Below are 15,233 nucleotides of genomic sequence, written 5' to 3'. Positions count from 1 at the left end.
ACTGACAGCAAGACTTCAACTCTAGATATGAGGTCTTGGTTGCTCAGAGAAGTACTTAATAAGATGCCCTGGGAAGAACCTTTTGAAGGCATTGAGGTCCATCAGTGTTGGTTGCTTTTTAAGTACTACCTACAAAATTACAGGACCAGGCAATTCCAAAATGCAAAAAGTCTAGCAGGTGAGGCAAAAAGCCAGATTGGTTGAGCAGGGATCTTCTTCTTGAAACACAGTGAAAAAATAAATTGTATGGTCAGTGGAAGCAAAGTCAGGCAATGTGGGAGGCCTACAGAGATGCTACTCACCACTGTAGGGAGAAAATTTGTGTGGCCAAAGCTCAACTAGAATTGAAGCTGGCCAGTACCGTGAAGGACAATAAAAAAGGCTTTTTAAAATATGTTAATAGCAAAAGGCAAACTAGAAATAACATTGCCCCATTAGTCAATGAGCATGGTCACCTTATTAACAAGGAAATAGACAAAGCCGAGATGTTTAATGCTTTCTTCGCCTCAGTCTTCAACACTGAACATGGATTCAGGGGCCGCATAGCCCTTGGTTAGAGAACCATGGCTGCGTGAACAATAAACTCCCAATGAATCCAGAACTTGTATGGGATTTGCTACTCCAGCTAGATCCCTGCAAGTCAATGGGGCCTGATAGGATTAATCTAAAGGTGCTTAAAGAGCTGGCTGAAGTCATAGTGAGACCTCGCTCTGTGATTTTTCAATGCTCTTGGGGATATGGAGAGGTCCCAGTTGACTGGAAGCTGGCAAACATTGTCCCAATCTACAAGACGGGCAACAGGGATGACCCTGGCAACTACAGGCCTGTCAGCCTCACTTCTGTGCCTGGAAAAACCATGGAGAAGATTGTTCTGGAAGTTACTGAAAAACATCTGAAAGACAACATAGTCATTGGTCCGAGCCAGCATGGGTTCATGAGGGGAATGTCCTGCTTAACAAACCTGATTTCTTTTTATGACAAGGTTACCCACCTAGTTGACCAAGGGAAGCTTGTCGATGTGATCTTTATGGATTTCAGTAAAGCCTTTGATATTGTCTCTCACAGTATCCTCCTGGACAAGATGTCCAGCACACAGCTGGATAAACACACAGTGCAGTGGGTGAGCAATTGGCTGATGGGCCAGGCTCAAAGGGTTCAGTAAATGGGGTTATGTCAGGCTGGTGACCAGTCACTAGTGGGGTTCTGCAAGAATCCATCTTAGGGCCAGGACTCTTCAGAGTTTTCATAAATGACTTGGACACAGGACTTGAGGGAATACTTAATAAGTTCACTGATGACACAAAACTGGGAGGAGCTGTTGACACTTTTGAGGACAGAGAGGCCCTGCACAGGAATCTGGATAAAATGGAGAACTGGGCCATCACCAACCTCATGAAGTTCAACAAGGGCAAGTGCTGGATTTTGCACCTGGGACATGGCAGCCCTGGCTGTACATACAGACTGGGGGATGAGAGTTTGGAAAGCAGCTCTGCAGAGAGGGATCTGGGGGTTCTGGTCGATGGCAAGTTGAACATGAGCCAACAGTGTGCCCTGACAGCCAAGAGGGCAACCGTGTCCTGGGTGCATCCAGCACAGCATTGCCAGCTGGGCGAGGGAGGTGATTGTCCCGCTTTGCTCTGCACTGGTGCGGCCTCACCTGGAGCACTGTGTGCAGTTCTGGGTGCCACAGGATAAAAAAAGATATAAAGCTACTGGAGAGTGTCCAGTGACGAATTTGGTGAAGGGTTTGGAGGGGAAGCCAAGAGGCTAAAGTCACTTGGTTTGTTCAGCCTGGAGGAGACCGAGGGTAGACCTCATTGCAGCTACAGCTTCCTCACAAGGGGAGGAGGAAGGGCAAGTGCTGATCTCTCTGGCAACTAATGACAGAACCCAAGAGAATGGCAGCAAGATGAGCCAGGGGAGGTTTAGGTTGGACATTAGGAAAAGGTTCTTCAGCCAGAGAGTGGTGAACTGGAACAGGCTCCCCAGGGAGGTGTCACAGCCCCAAGCCTGACACTGTTCAAGAAGAGACTGGACAACACCCTCAGACACATGGTGTGAACTTTGGGGTTGTCATATGCGGGGACAGGAGTTGGACTTGATGATACTTGTGGTCCCTTCCAACTCAGGACATTCTATGATTCTACCCAATGGCTTCACCAGCAGTATGGCTACAAACTTTGACACCCCAGACCCTCAAGGCCAGTTCTGCTTGAAAAATTGAAATTCTGTCTCCATTAACTCCTGCATTGTGTGTGCCACACAAACACATGCACACACAAATCAGTCATTTCCTCTGGAAAAATGAATCAAGCAAACAACTTCCCCAGTCACGAGCAGATGAGCTCAAATGTGACTTTGAGTGGCTGCACTGAGCCACTTGGAAACATCACAAGCTCTGCTGATAAAAGGCAATATCCAGGTGCAACATCACCCACCACCCAAGGTGGAATTTTCCAGTATCAGCTCAAAACAAAGCTGGAAAGCAAAGAAGAGGATGAAGAAGCCAAAATGAGGAAAGGAAGAAAACCCCAAATCTGAGGTCAACATCAAAACCAAACCAAGTGGAAATCTCCAGATGGAAACATTAAAGTCAAGAGGGAAAGAACGAACCAAAGAGGTTCACGATGAAATTCTTAACTCAGAACAAAACAAAATTATTTGGGAAACAAAACAAGAGGCAAAATGAGACTCAAGAAATGCTAAAGAAATTTTTGAAAAGACAGGTTCTTGCGAGAGAAATGTTAAAAAATATATTGTATTTTACAAAAATATTTACTTTTGTAAAAATCAGTATTGCCTAACCAAAAAGAGACTAAACTCTGATTCCAAAATCACATGCATCCTCATGCCAGCAGTCAGGTCCCAAAAATCAAATATTGATACAATTCCAAACTGTAGAATTTCCAAGCCAATCTAAGGCTGTTTATTTGCTGACTGGATCTTAAAGCTATGAATCAACTTTTCCATTATGTTTGGTTTTGATTTCAACATCCTATCTGGAACACTGAGCTCATGTTTTCATGTTTTTCCAAGTAACCACAAGGGTTAGAAACTTACTTTTTAAAAATGAGAAAATTGAGATTCTTATGCAATACCTTCCTTCCAGCAGCTGGGATATCAAGGAAACAAAAAATATATATAAAATATCCTGAGACTGCTGACAAAACTGTAAGGCTTGGTAACCTCTGCAATATGGCATTTAAAAAAAAATGCTGTCCATTTCCCTTCCACACATAACCCTCTTCCAAAGAGTTTACTGAGCCAGTGTACTAAAATGAACTATGTGTAACTTATTTAAATAAGTTCTATTAAAGCATGACTTGGCTAGATCAATAAGCAAATATCATTGATACTATACCTGTCACAGACAAACAAACAACATCTGTGCCTGGATGTGATCAAGACATTGTTTTATGGAGAAGCAATGTTCCCAAGACCATCACAAATCCACATGGTGCCTGTGAGTGCCAGATTTTATGTTCAGATCTTGAAGTAAACTCAAAGAAGTGGAAAATCACAAGTACACACTGAGCCCCTTAATGATTTCATCAACAGCTTAGAAGAGTCCCATGCTGTGTTTGTTCTGGCAAATACATGAAATATCTAAGCCTCATGCAAGTGCAACTGTTGAGGCATGTGAGTAAATGATGAAACAAGTTCTCCCACACTAGAAGAGCCCTGGCTCTTTTTTGCCTGTGGATATTCACACAATGATACGTGCTAGCATATGCTGATCTTCCAACATGTATGCCCCTGAACTCACCCTAACTTTTGAAACGTTTCCCCTGATCTGCACCAGGTGTGTGCAAATACGCAGGCACGTCGCAAGAAGAGACATAGGCCACAAATGCATTTGCAAAGAGCAAGTTTTATTTTAGTCACCTGTCTACTGGGGGATCTCCAAAGCCACACCTAAGCTCCCAGGCAGAGGTGAAACAAGCGGGGACGCAGGCGCTGGTGAATTCAGCCCTGCTGGAAGATCCCTGGGCCTGCTGAGCTCACCTGTATTTCAAGGCTTCAAGCAGGTGCAGCCTCCCACCCTTTCTCACAACAAAGCAGGAATCTCAGACACCAAGAGATTCTCACAGGCCTGTGTTAACACAAAGGTTCTACTCATCAAGCACACAAGGTCAGTAAAACAATTAGTGCGATGTATGTGCTTTTTCTACAGACAGCTGCAAGTCACTTGAGTGTATTTACATTTAACTAACCTCGCCAAATCTTCTGCTACATTCCCATACACCAGATTTACAACTACAGGAGTCTTGCTGCTTTGAAGCACCCTTATGGATCAGACAGCCTTCCAGGATGTGTATGTTTGTCCATGGTTTTGGTGCTGTGATGCAGTTGCATTGCAGCTCTGTTGCAAAAGAAGTATTCCTCCATCCCTTCTGATGATCACTGAAGATATGCATTCTTAAGATATAAGTTTCTAGTGAAAATCTGGATAGCAAAAAAATTCTTCAGTCAAAATGCAACGCATTTCAGCTAAAAGTGGAACTCATTTCATGGCTGCTGCAGCATTGGAGCCAATTCTCATTCATGCTAAAGATCCTTTATGCTGCTCAGGAGAAAGACAGGACACTTCATATGGCACCAGCATTAATGTACACCCATTTAAAATCCCTGCATGCTGGAGTGAGAATTAGGCTCTGTGTCCAAAGCAGGGAATTCACCAGGAGGGAGAGCGTTTTGCAGATGCGATCGCTGTCCCTGAGCTGGCTGTTCAGTTCTGCTGGTCTGCTCCTCAATGAGACAGAGTTCACTACATTTGTCAGAGAGCCACAAGCAGAGCTTCTGGCTTGCCTTGGCAATTCTGCCTCACACAGCACTCCCAAGAACTAAACCAACACCCCAGGGACCTCTTGCAAACTACCTGGAGCTGCTGCAGTCTCTTGTTGTGAACAGGGACATACATGGCCAATTCATACACTGGACCACTACAAGTTTCTATTTCTAGCTTGGGGCCATCTTGTTTGATGTGACACTACCACCCAGTGCAGCCCCAGCTGGGATAGACCAAATAAGGGATAATGTTGCAGAACACGCTTGTCTCCCCAGGTTAGGATAATGTTTCTGGACAGCTAACTCCAGCCAGGTTCAGAAGGAAGCTCCATTGGATTGAAAAGTGCCAGAACTGTGTCCTTGGTTTCCTGAGGTAAAATTATTCTCCTGGTAACCACTTGGATTTTGAAGAACTTACTTCTCTTCCCTGGCACTATGTGACTCAGTTTCCAACAGACACTGCATGCAGCCTTTGTGGATCCATCACAGTAGAGATCCTCAGCCAAGATAAGGAGATTTGCCAGGCAGGTCTCTGGAAGTGTGCTTCCACTCTCCTTTCTCTCTACCACAGAAACTTTTACTGAGGACATCCTTTGCTCTGATAGACCAGCTGAAGACATGGATGGAAGTTACACTGTTCTTGGTGCTGCTTTTTAAGAACCCCAAAGAAAGGATATTAATTTATTTCCCAAGTAACCTAAGTCCACTAGTTTGCTTGTCCTCACCCTTGGAAACATTTTTCTGATCCCAAATGCTGATGTCCCTTGCCATGATCTAAGGCTAATACAGCTTGTCTTCAGCTAGGAGGAACACAAAGAACACATAACTCATCCACCGCTGACTTGACATATGTTTGGACATATGCTCTTAAGTCCTCTCTTCCTTAGACTAAGCAACCTTCCAGTTCTCTCTATCTTCCCTTGAAGATCATGCTTTCTAGACTAGGAACCAAGGGAATGGCAGGAAGATGTGCCAGGGGAGGTTTAGGTTGGATTTTAGCTTAAGATTCTTCATCCAGATGGTGGTGGAGCACTGGAACATGGTGCCAATCCTGACACTATTCAAGAAATATTTGGAAAACACCCTCAGATACAGGTTGTGAATTTTGGGGTTGTCCTATGCAGGGACAGGAGTTGGACTCAGTGATCCTTATGGGTCTCTTCCAACTCAGGACATTCTATGATTCTCTTAGCTTTCACCTTTACCTACAGTCCCCATTGTGATTGCAGGTCAGCGCTCAGCATAATGAAACCTGCAGGGAACCTACCTCGCAAGAAAACCTACATGACTCCAAGCAAGAAGCAAGATGAGTAGTGAAAAACAAGCACAATGCACTGCTCCAGGAAACCTGAAGATTCTGTACCATCTTCCCCAAGAGAGCACCCCGGATTTGAACAGGATTGCCTCTTGTCCACAGCTACTGCCAAGTGTGGCCCTCACTCATCATCTCTAGAGAACAAGTTGAAGAGTGGAAGGAGACAGTTTTGGGGCACAGTCACACAGCTAACACCCACTGGTCTGAGGCTTTAGAGGTGGGGGCTTCTTTAAATACCAGCCTACTGCCGCCTTTTTGAGGTATGGACTTCAGGTGTTATTGGCAGATAGGTCCTTTGTTGAAGTGACTGTAAAGCAGGACAAGAGAGACTAGATGTGGTAAGATGTGACTGTTTTGACCTCTATTGCCTTATGCTCCTCAACCCTCAGTTCCTTTGGGTCTTCTGTCAGGTATAAGGCACCACAGAAAAGGCATGTTTAAACAAAAATTGAGGAGACTGAGCAAATTGACAGAAATTACAAGGATGGGCCCTTCGATCTCTGCTGAAGCACAGAGATGAGACTATTAGTTTGCAGATTCATCTCTACCAAGATGCCACAGGGGTGGCCACAAAGGGAAGAATAGCTCCTTGGCTGATGTCTCACAGGCTCCACGTGAGCCAGGGCTTCCTCAGGTTCTCAGTATGGATACGGGGCAGGGAAGAGAGGCACCAAATGAAGGCGAGACATCACATTGTCCCCCAAAGAAAGGAGCACAGTCATTTTTCCAAACTCACTGTGGCATTCAGACTGCTGTCCTGGTTTTGTTAAAAACAAGTTTCTCTTTTAGTGAATTTGCCTGTCAGCTAAAGCCTTCATATTAACTGCATTTTCCTGGAGAACCAGACACATGTTGTGGTAAACCTAGCAATGGAATGCAAACTTATTGATAAGCATGGATGGACATCTCGTGAGAGGGGCGACGAGAAACAAGTGACCAAGAAACTGACCAACTGTGTATAACATTCCATTCACGTGAATACTTCATATAAAAGTGGGAGATCATGAGGATCTCGTCCCTTTTCCCTTTTTTCTTATGGCTGACATTAGGAGAGGACCTTGCTAGTCGTCCCTGCGAACTGAGGCCTAGTGAGAGACTGAATCCATCTCCGGTGGCTGCAGAGTCCAATCCAGGACTTTGGGTGCCAGCTCTGCAGTTGCTGAGACTTTCAAGATTGGTTTTGTATATTTTGTATTATTTTCTCTATTCTTATTAGTAGCATTAGTAAAACATAGTTAATTTTTCCAACTCTCTTCTCTTTGTCCTTCTTTCCCTCCTGATCGCCTGTGGGAAGGGGCGAGAGGGAGGGGCAAAAAGGGGGAAGTGGGGGGGAGAGGGGGTTAACAATACATCTGCCAGGGTTTTATTGTCACCCCGCAATCTTAACCCTCGACAACTGCTCATCCAGGACTCATCTTTCAGTTATCAGTTTCATATATTCAATGAACTAAATCTTTTCCTCCAAGTGTGAAGCCTCATCTCCTCAGTAAAGCAGAAATGTGGGAGGATGAAGTATGTGTTTGTGAAGTGCCAGGTAAGAGCAGGGAAAGGAAACAGGTATTGGAAGGGAGGAAGGTGGATGGAGAAGGCCAGAATTGCATTGTCTGGGGAAGTTAATGTTTCAACACTGTAATTAAACAGGAAAAGGGATATCACTGGTTATTACAAACTCAGATTAGTACAAAACTAAACCTACTGCATGTGGCAACAGTTTTGAGAAGCAAATGTCACAGATACAAGCAGGAGGGCCACGTACTTCTGTAGGACTACTAGCAACAACCAGCAACTAGTGCTTCAGGCAGACCCTCTCAAGCCCTGCTGTTCCATCAACAAGACTGTCCAAAGCCACCAGAGAGAAGAAAACTGCATTGCTGCCACCAGATTTCCACCCACTCACTGTGGTTTCTCTCACTAGCCAGCCTCAATATTCCTAGCCTCAATATTCCCCCTTTCACATGAAGCCTGCATTGAGAGGGCAAAACTCATCCAAGCACTAAAAGAATAATATTTTTTTTAAAGGCAGAGCAAGCACCACAGAATTCAGCCCTTACTACAAGAGCTGGGACGTGGTGGAGACTGAGGGACTGTTTTGCCATGTTGGCCACTCTTTCCTCACCATTGGAGTGGTGTGAAGGATGGGAGCTCTCTGGTGGCAAAACGTGAATTTGCAAAGATGGACTCTCAGTGGCCTCATTGCTTTTCCCTGCTCACATGGAAGGCACAAGAACACAACAGAAAACCAGTCTTGTGCTGCCCTCCCCTAGAGGAGATCCAACCAAAGCACTGCTCTCCAGAGAGCAGTCAGTCCTAACCACTGACAAGATGCTTCTTTGTGCAGGAGTGTCTATTTCAGAGCCTGGTGCAACTCCAAGCTCACAGGCTGCCCCTCACCACCCTGCAGCCCTTTCTTCAGCATGAGCTGTGCTGGGACTCATTCACCAGCGAGGAGGTACCTGCATTTTGTTACACGACAAAAGCAAAAGTGCACCAGATAGATGAGTGTTTGTAAGGGCTGGTGTGGCTCCAGTCCAAAGAAAAAAAGGGACAGCACTGGCCTGAGAACTTGAGGCACAGGTGAGAGAACAAGAAAGCTGATGGGAAGCCAACAGCAAAATGAAAGGGAAGTGCTTGAGATTGGTCTGCTTGGAGAAACGCCAGGAGTGGTGTAACCTGCCAACCTAGGGGAGAAACACCTCAATCCTCACCATCCAGGTTTCACAAGACCCCAAAACAGAAGCAAGACCCAGCCAAAAAAAGGAGAATTGGGTGAGAAAGAGCTTGGACTGCCACAATTTTCACAAAACATCAGGCCTTCACTTTTAACTACCTGATTTTTGGCACTGCCTTCTTGGGGAACAGTCAAGCCCAAGCATCCAGTAGCCCTCAAACAGCTGGGATCTCAGGGGATCTGGAAAGACAAACCACCCCATCTCATACAGACAGCTCAAATGCTCAGCTTACTCCTTAAGGCCTACCTTTGACACCTGGTTCTCAGCTGTGTGCCACTGCTCCTCACTGCCTGGAGATCAGCATACTTGCAATCTGGACACATCTGGCATTTCTGTCTGGTCCCTTCAAGGGACCTGGAAAAGAGATAGCAGTGACATGCCACCAGTCCTTGCTGGCATGTGCTCTGAGCCACAAGCCCCAGTACACAGATGAACGAGGCCCATGTAACCTCGTACAGTTGTTCCCACCTCCTGGCCCAGGGCAAAAGCCTCCTGCCAGCCCGTCCCTCCACAGGGTGTACTGAACACTAGAACTCTTCACGGGTTCAAATGGTGATGAGTCAAAATCAGGAAGGATAAAATCCACAGAAAGTTATTCAAAACAGAGGCATGATGTCAAACTCATGTTGTACCTGACTGCACATTAGAGGCTGTCAGACTATCAAGCTGATCTCCTGCTGCCAGCTCACTGCTTTCATCCATCCTTCCCAGGCATGTGCTGCTGGAAGAGGACACTAGGCTAGACAGAGCTCTGATCTGACCTAGGACAAGTCTAGTGGGAGCAGAGCCTGTCCTTGGGCAATTCTCTCTGCAACTCTATTATACTCCTTCCCAGACTGAGAGACTGCACTGTGCTCCAGGAACCACCCAGAGCTGGCCAAGTTTGTCAGCTTAAGCCTCTCTACAAGACGTAGTTGCAGCTGTTGGGGAGAAACAAGAACATCAGGCCGAGAAGGGAAGCCACAGAGGGGCTTAATGCTGCAGAGAGAGAAGAGAGGGAGAAAAAAATAATAATAAAAAAAAAAAAGGTGGGAAACCACTAGTTTGTACCTAGCTGAGAAAGTCCGGACTGCTCTCCCACGGATGTGCGGACAAACTCCTTCCGCGCCACCAGATGGTGCCCTGCCTTCAGCCACCAGCAAGCAGCTGGCCTGGCAGGGGACAACAGCTCTCACTCTCCCACTCCGCCTGCATTTGATGGGCACTATCGTCAAAACTGCGGGCAGAGGGAAGCACCAGCCCTGCTTTGCCCCAGGGCTCGGTCTCTCCAGCAGGACATCTGACGGCTGCCCAGCCACCTACCCCCTGAACCAGGGTGAGGCTGAGTTTGAATTTGGGACCCAGAGATTCAGGAACCAGGAGAGAAGGGTAAAATCAACTGCCTGCCCAGAGGTGAGCCCCCTGGAGCTGGAGCCAAGGTCAGAAGTACCTTTATGGCATTGTGATAGCAAAAGTATCATAGGTTGGGAGGAAGATTACCATGAAGGGGGAAGCACTGTCCAGGAGTTATGTTTTGGTTACATTCAAGTCTTTTTGATCTAGTGGAAGTGGCAGAGACCTGGGGAAGGATTGCAGGGTACCTGCACGAGGGAAAAGTTGCTCTGGCAACTGGCAATCTGGCCAGATTCAACCCATGCACCATCAACTTGCAAACTATGCTTCCTGGCCTCCTTCAGAAACACAGCTGCAGTCATGCTCCTTGCCAGCGCCCACGTAGGGCTTGTTGGGTGACTACGTATGAGGAGATCTGAGCTGTGCTACTCAGGCAATGCAGTGGCTCAGAAAAACACCATTGGTTGTTGAAGGCTAGAAACACACAGGCTTGCCAAGCTGGTTCATCTCCCCAGACCAGCTAGCATTCCTCCAGTAAGTGCGAGAGGCGAGCCAGCACACCGAGCACAGGCCACCATCATAGATCCAGATGCAGAACAGGCAGATCTAAAGAGGGTGGTGGGAAATGGCTGCTCCACTCACACTACCCTGTTTGTCAGTGGAGACCTTCCCACAGCTACTTCCTTGAACAAAACCAACCACAAAGGAATATATAGCTCACCATGGCCCAGCTATCAGACCAGCTGACTAGCAGAGCTACAGCTATGAAGCCACTCTTGACCCACATATGAATACCACATCCTGAAGGTCAAAGCTACCCACAACATAGAAAGAAGAGAGACCAGGGATACAGCCAGAGGTTTCCATCTATGGCTGCGTGCTGTCTGCCTGCACACTTGCAGAAAATGCAGCTAGACCCCCCTCTTTTTCCAGTTTGCATCTCTGCAATATCCTCCTACTTGTCTGACAAACACCACCTCACCTCACAGAGTCCACATGGCAGAAGCGGCAGGAGTGTTGTCTAATGCACGTGAGGCAGGTTCACCAGGAAAGCAAGACCCTTTTTAAGACTACCCAATATATTGAAAGACAAAATAATAAGCAAGCACAACCTGGCATGGTTGCTCTCCCTAGGAACCACCCAGGCTATGGGCAGATTTGTCCTGCTGCTCACCCCAGTTGTGTTTCACAGGCACTGGCAGTGCTGTGGCTTCTCACCACTATCACAGTAGCCAGGGCTGTGCTTCAGAAACAAGTGTTTACTTCTCCATACCTGCCTCTGCATCTCGGGCCTCCAGTAACCTCCCTAAATTCTCAGAGCACCCCCATCGTACACCATCACATTCACAGAAAACACATTTAGTGCCACTTCATTATTTTTTGACAGTTTTAAAGGGGCTTTCACTACCCTCTAGCAAATCCTTCCCAGCTATCAGGCTGCTGTTGATGAACACGTGTCATGCTGACTAATATGGTCTCATTGCTTCCTTTTTCATTACCCCATGCATTTCTTATCTTATGGTTAGACAGTAAGCAGATTAGGGCGGGGATTTTCCAGTCTATGCCTGTATAGCACCTTGTATGATTGGTGATACATGCATTAGGGCTAATTCACATGCCATCTAATCTTACCCTCAGAAGCCCTCCTTATAATGAATTCCAAATTTTAACCACCCCAGTAACAACAGGCAAGCTCCCTCCATTCCTTAGAGCTAAACTTAGACAGGTTTAACAAGTGGTCACAGCCTCAACAAACACAAACAGGCCTGGAGTTTGCAAGCTACAAAAAACAGCTGTCCTGCACAAGCAACTCACCATCAAAAGGTTTCTTCATTATTCTGATTCAGCTAAGTGCAAACCCTATACTGAAAAAAACAACCTGCTACACTAACATTCTGTCTGGGTTGCAGTGTGAGAGGAGTGGGGTTTAATTTAGTCAGGAAATAAAAAATTATTAATGGCATTGCAGATGAATCTCAGCAGCAACCACCTCCACACCTGAAACAAAGCCCACTTAAGCCACAAGTGCTTATTCTCTAAGAAATTCATGCAGCCATGCCACATTTGATGTAGCAGCATTATCATCTTCCATGTGCAGAGAAGAGATGGCCTGAAGGTTAGGGTGTTACCCTGTAAAGACAGTGAAGACTTACCACAGATTTCCTGCTCGAGGCTGGGAGAGTCATGCAGCTTCTCTCAGCCCAGCCCTTCCCCTCTATAAAACTGGGCTGCACACACAGCCTTGTCTCACAGCAAAAGCTCCGGAGTGTAACCACGCTAAACACTGCAAAGCATTTGGGTAACACAGCCAGAGATGCTGCTTAAATCTTTACCCACTGATAAGAGAAGTTCAAGGCCTCAACAAGTGCACTCAACATGAGCCTCCCTTCTCAGACCAAGGGGGATTTCAGATCCAATTCACATCTATGCAGGGAAACCAACACATCATTGTTAAGTTTTGCTTGTTGCCTATTTTGAGGATGCAAGTGAGAATTGAGTGGCTAGTCCTTACGCTGATTCTGGGGCAGGTGAGGCTGGATGCGTTTCATTCTCATCATACAAGGTACTTCAGGCAGACACTTTACTGACAACAAAAGCAAAGGAAAACAAAAAAAAAAGGAAAAAAATAAACAAGGCAGGTAGGAGAGTTGCTTGATGACATTCTTGCATATTTAAATTGTCGTGGGGCTGTTCCATTCCTAAGCTACCTTGTGTATTCTCTCCTTCCTCCTTCTAGTGGTGAAAATGCCCCAGGGCATCAGGCTACCTTCCCAGTCATACTCAATCCAGAATGGTTCTGATGGGGCTGGTAAAATTAGCCAGGTTTTACAGCAGTAAGCAGAGTCAGATTTTGGTCAGGTTGGTCTTAGCCTGCAGAATTTTTACCATACAAGAATTAAAAGGTCTGCAACCTGCAGCAATTGTGGGAGTTGAGAGCAAATTAAAATGAGTTCTGGCATTCATCCTTAGCAATTTAGGACAGACTTTTCAGTACTGTAAAAATAGCACGTGTTTATAAGCAACATCCAGCTCTGATCTCCACTAAATCTCAAACTGTATTATAGAAAAGACAGTAACAATGTCAGCACTTCACAAATTGGAAACTAAGGCAAAGGGGGGAAACAGCTTTCCCAGCCTCACCCCACAGGCTAGGGCAGTGGTCTGGGCCCAAATCCAGGCTCCTGGTTCCTGCATGCTGCCTGCTGGCCATACCACCTCCTCAGAAAAGGAACAGAGCATCACAGCAGTTTCTGGGAATCACCTTTGGGTTCTCCTCCTCCTCCAAAATTTCCCTTTACATTTTTACTCCAATGCATCTACTAAGCAGAATGTTTCATCAATGCACGGCAATGGGCTTCTCATGGCTTTGTTTCTGACGGTGAAATAGCTATGACTGTAAGGTTTACAGAGACTTTCTGTTCCTGTCTAAAATTATCTTTGCTGAGACTTGTGATGCCAAGAGCACAGAGCCAATATTGCATAAGCCCTGAGAAAAACAGACTACATTTCAGGCACATTCAGATAGCAAGGTTACAGGAACATCCATCAGCCACAACCAAAGCTAAGGGCCACCACCACATCAGGCTGCGCAGAAGGGAATGCTGCCTGTTTCTTTGCTGCATGAGAGAGCACAAAGTCAGGGCCTGATGCTTCCATCTGGGTGTTCTGCAGTCATGTTGTGTTTGTCCAGCCAAAGAGGAGTCTCTGCAATCCCTGCTCAAACTGCAAGATCAGGGCAAGATCAGGGCAAAAGGATGTGAAAAGACAGCAGGTGGATGCAGACAGATGAGGGAAGTGGAAGCTAACAGGGAGGCAACAGCAATTAGAATAAGAAGTGGCAGGCTAAGCTCACCAGCTGCTTTGCCAATTGTCTGCCTCTGTGATTCCCAACAGCAAAGAAGCAATTTGCCTAAGAGCACAGTCAGTAGCTAAAACTGCCCCTCAGAACTTAAAGTATTGGAAAAAAAAATATAGATTTCCATGGTGCAAAGCAAGGCTTGCTGTGCTGTCATGTAGGAGTTTGCCTAAGTAAGGCATGGAGCAGACGGCTCAAAACAGCCACCAAATACTTCAGAGCGAAAGGCTAAAAAAGGAAGGTTTTAGAGGAGGAAATGAGTCAGTAGCTTGGAGGACGGGAGGGGGAGTTGAAATAGCTGAGGCATATAAAGTAAGCAAGTGGTCATCATCTCAAACACTAGAAAGTTAGTGAGTTATATGTATTGATCTTTGGTTTCTGTTGATGCAGGGTCTCATTCACAAACAGGAATCTATGGGTGACTTTTTCTATCGACCCTGCTGGGGTTTGAAGTGGTGCTTCACTGGGAAGAAGCTTGTCGGCTGCAATTCACAATGGTGTTTCAGACTGGAGCCAACGAGGTCACCAGCAGCTACACGATTGCTGAAATTTCTTGGGCTTTCCCATGGCTGGTGGATGGATTTTTGGGGAGGAAGTCCTGAGTTAACTGTAGATGTCATTTGCCTTAAGAGAGGGAGGGGAATTTGCCTCTCGAGGTGGTTCATCCATACATCCAACTTGAGCTTTCAGTGTAGCTTATTTATAGCACTAATGCTAGGAAAAAAAGACAAAGCTTATTCAGTATTGACAGGCAGCAAAGCTAGTAAAAAAAATCTTCCATCGCCACAATGCTGTAGCAATCCAGAGTTTTAATTTCTTTCTTTACAACAGCCTTGCACAGGGGCAAAGGGGAGAGTCTCAGCTCCTAGAAGCCTTAACCTTGCTCATTTGTACCCCACCACAGCAGCTGGTGTAATGGGGGTACATCGGTGGAGCAGTAAGCCACGAGGGGGTTAGTGTCAGTGTGGTGATATGCCACAAGGCACAATGTCCTCACCTCTGCCCCAGGTTCCTGTCAAAAGGTCAGGACTGATGGAAAGGGAGCTTGTAAAAAGAAGCAGCAGAATTCCCTCCCACCCTCCCCAAAACAGGGAGCGTCCCCTTGGTTCAGGCACCAAGATGACCGCTATGTAGCTGCCTCATGAGGGCCCTGGTGCAAGCCCTCTCTGAGAGAAAACACAGCACTGCAAACTGTTGGGGTGATGCTTAAGGT

This window comes from Columba livia, chromosome 3 (assembly GCF_036013475.1).
Source record: "Columba livia isolate bColLiv1 breed racing homer chromosome 3, bColLiv1.pat.W.v2, whole genome shotgun sequence".
Taxonomy (NCBI): Eukaryota; Metazoa; Chordata; class Aves; order Columbiformes; family Columbidae; genus Columba; species Columba livia.
Note: the sequence above shows the minus strand (reverse complement) of the source record.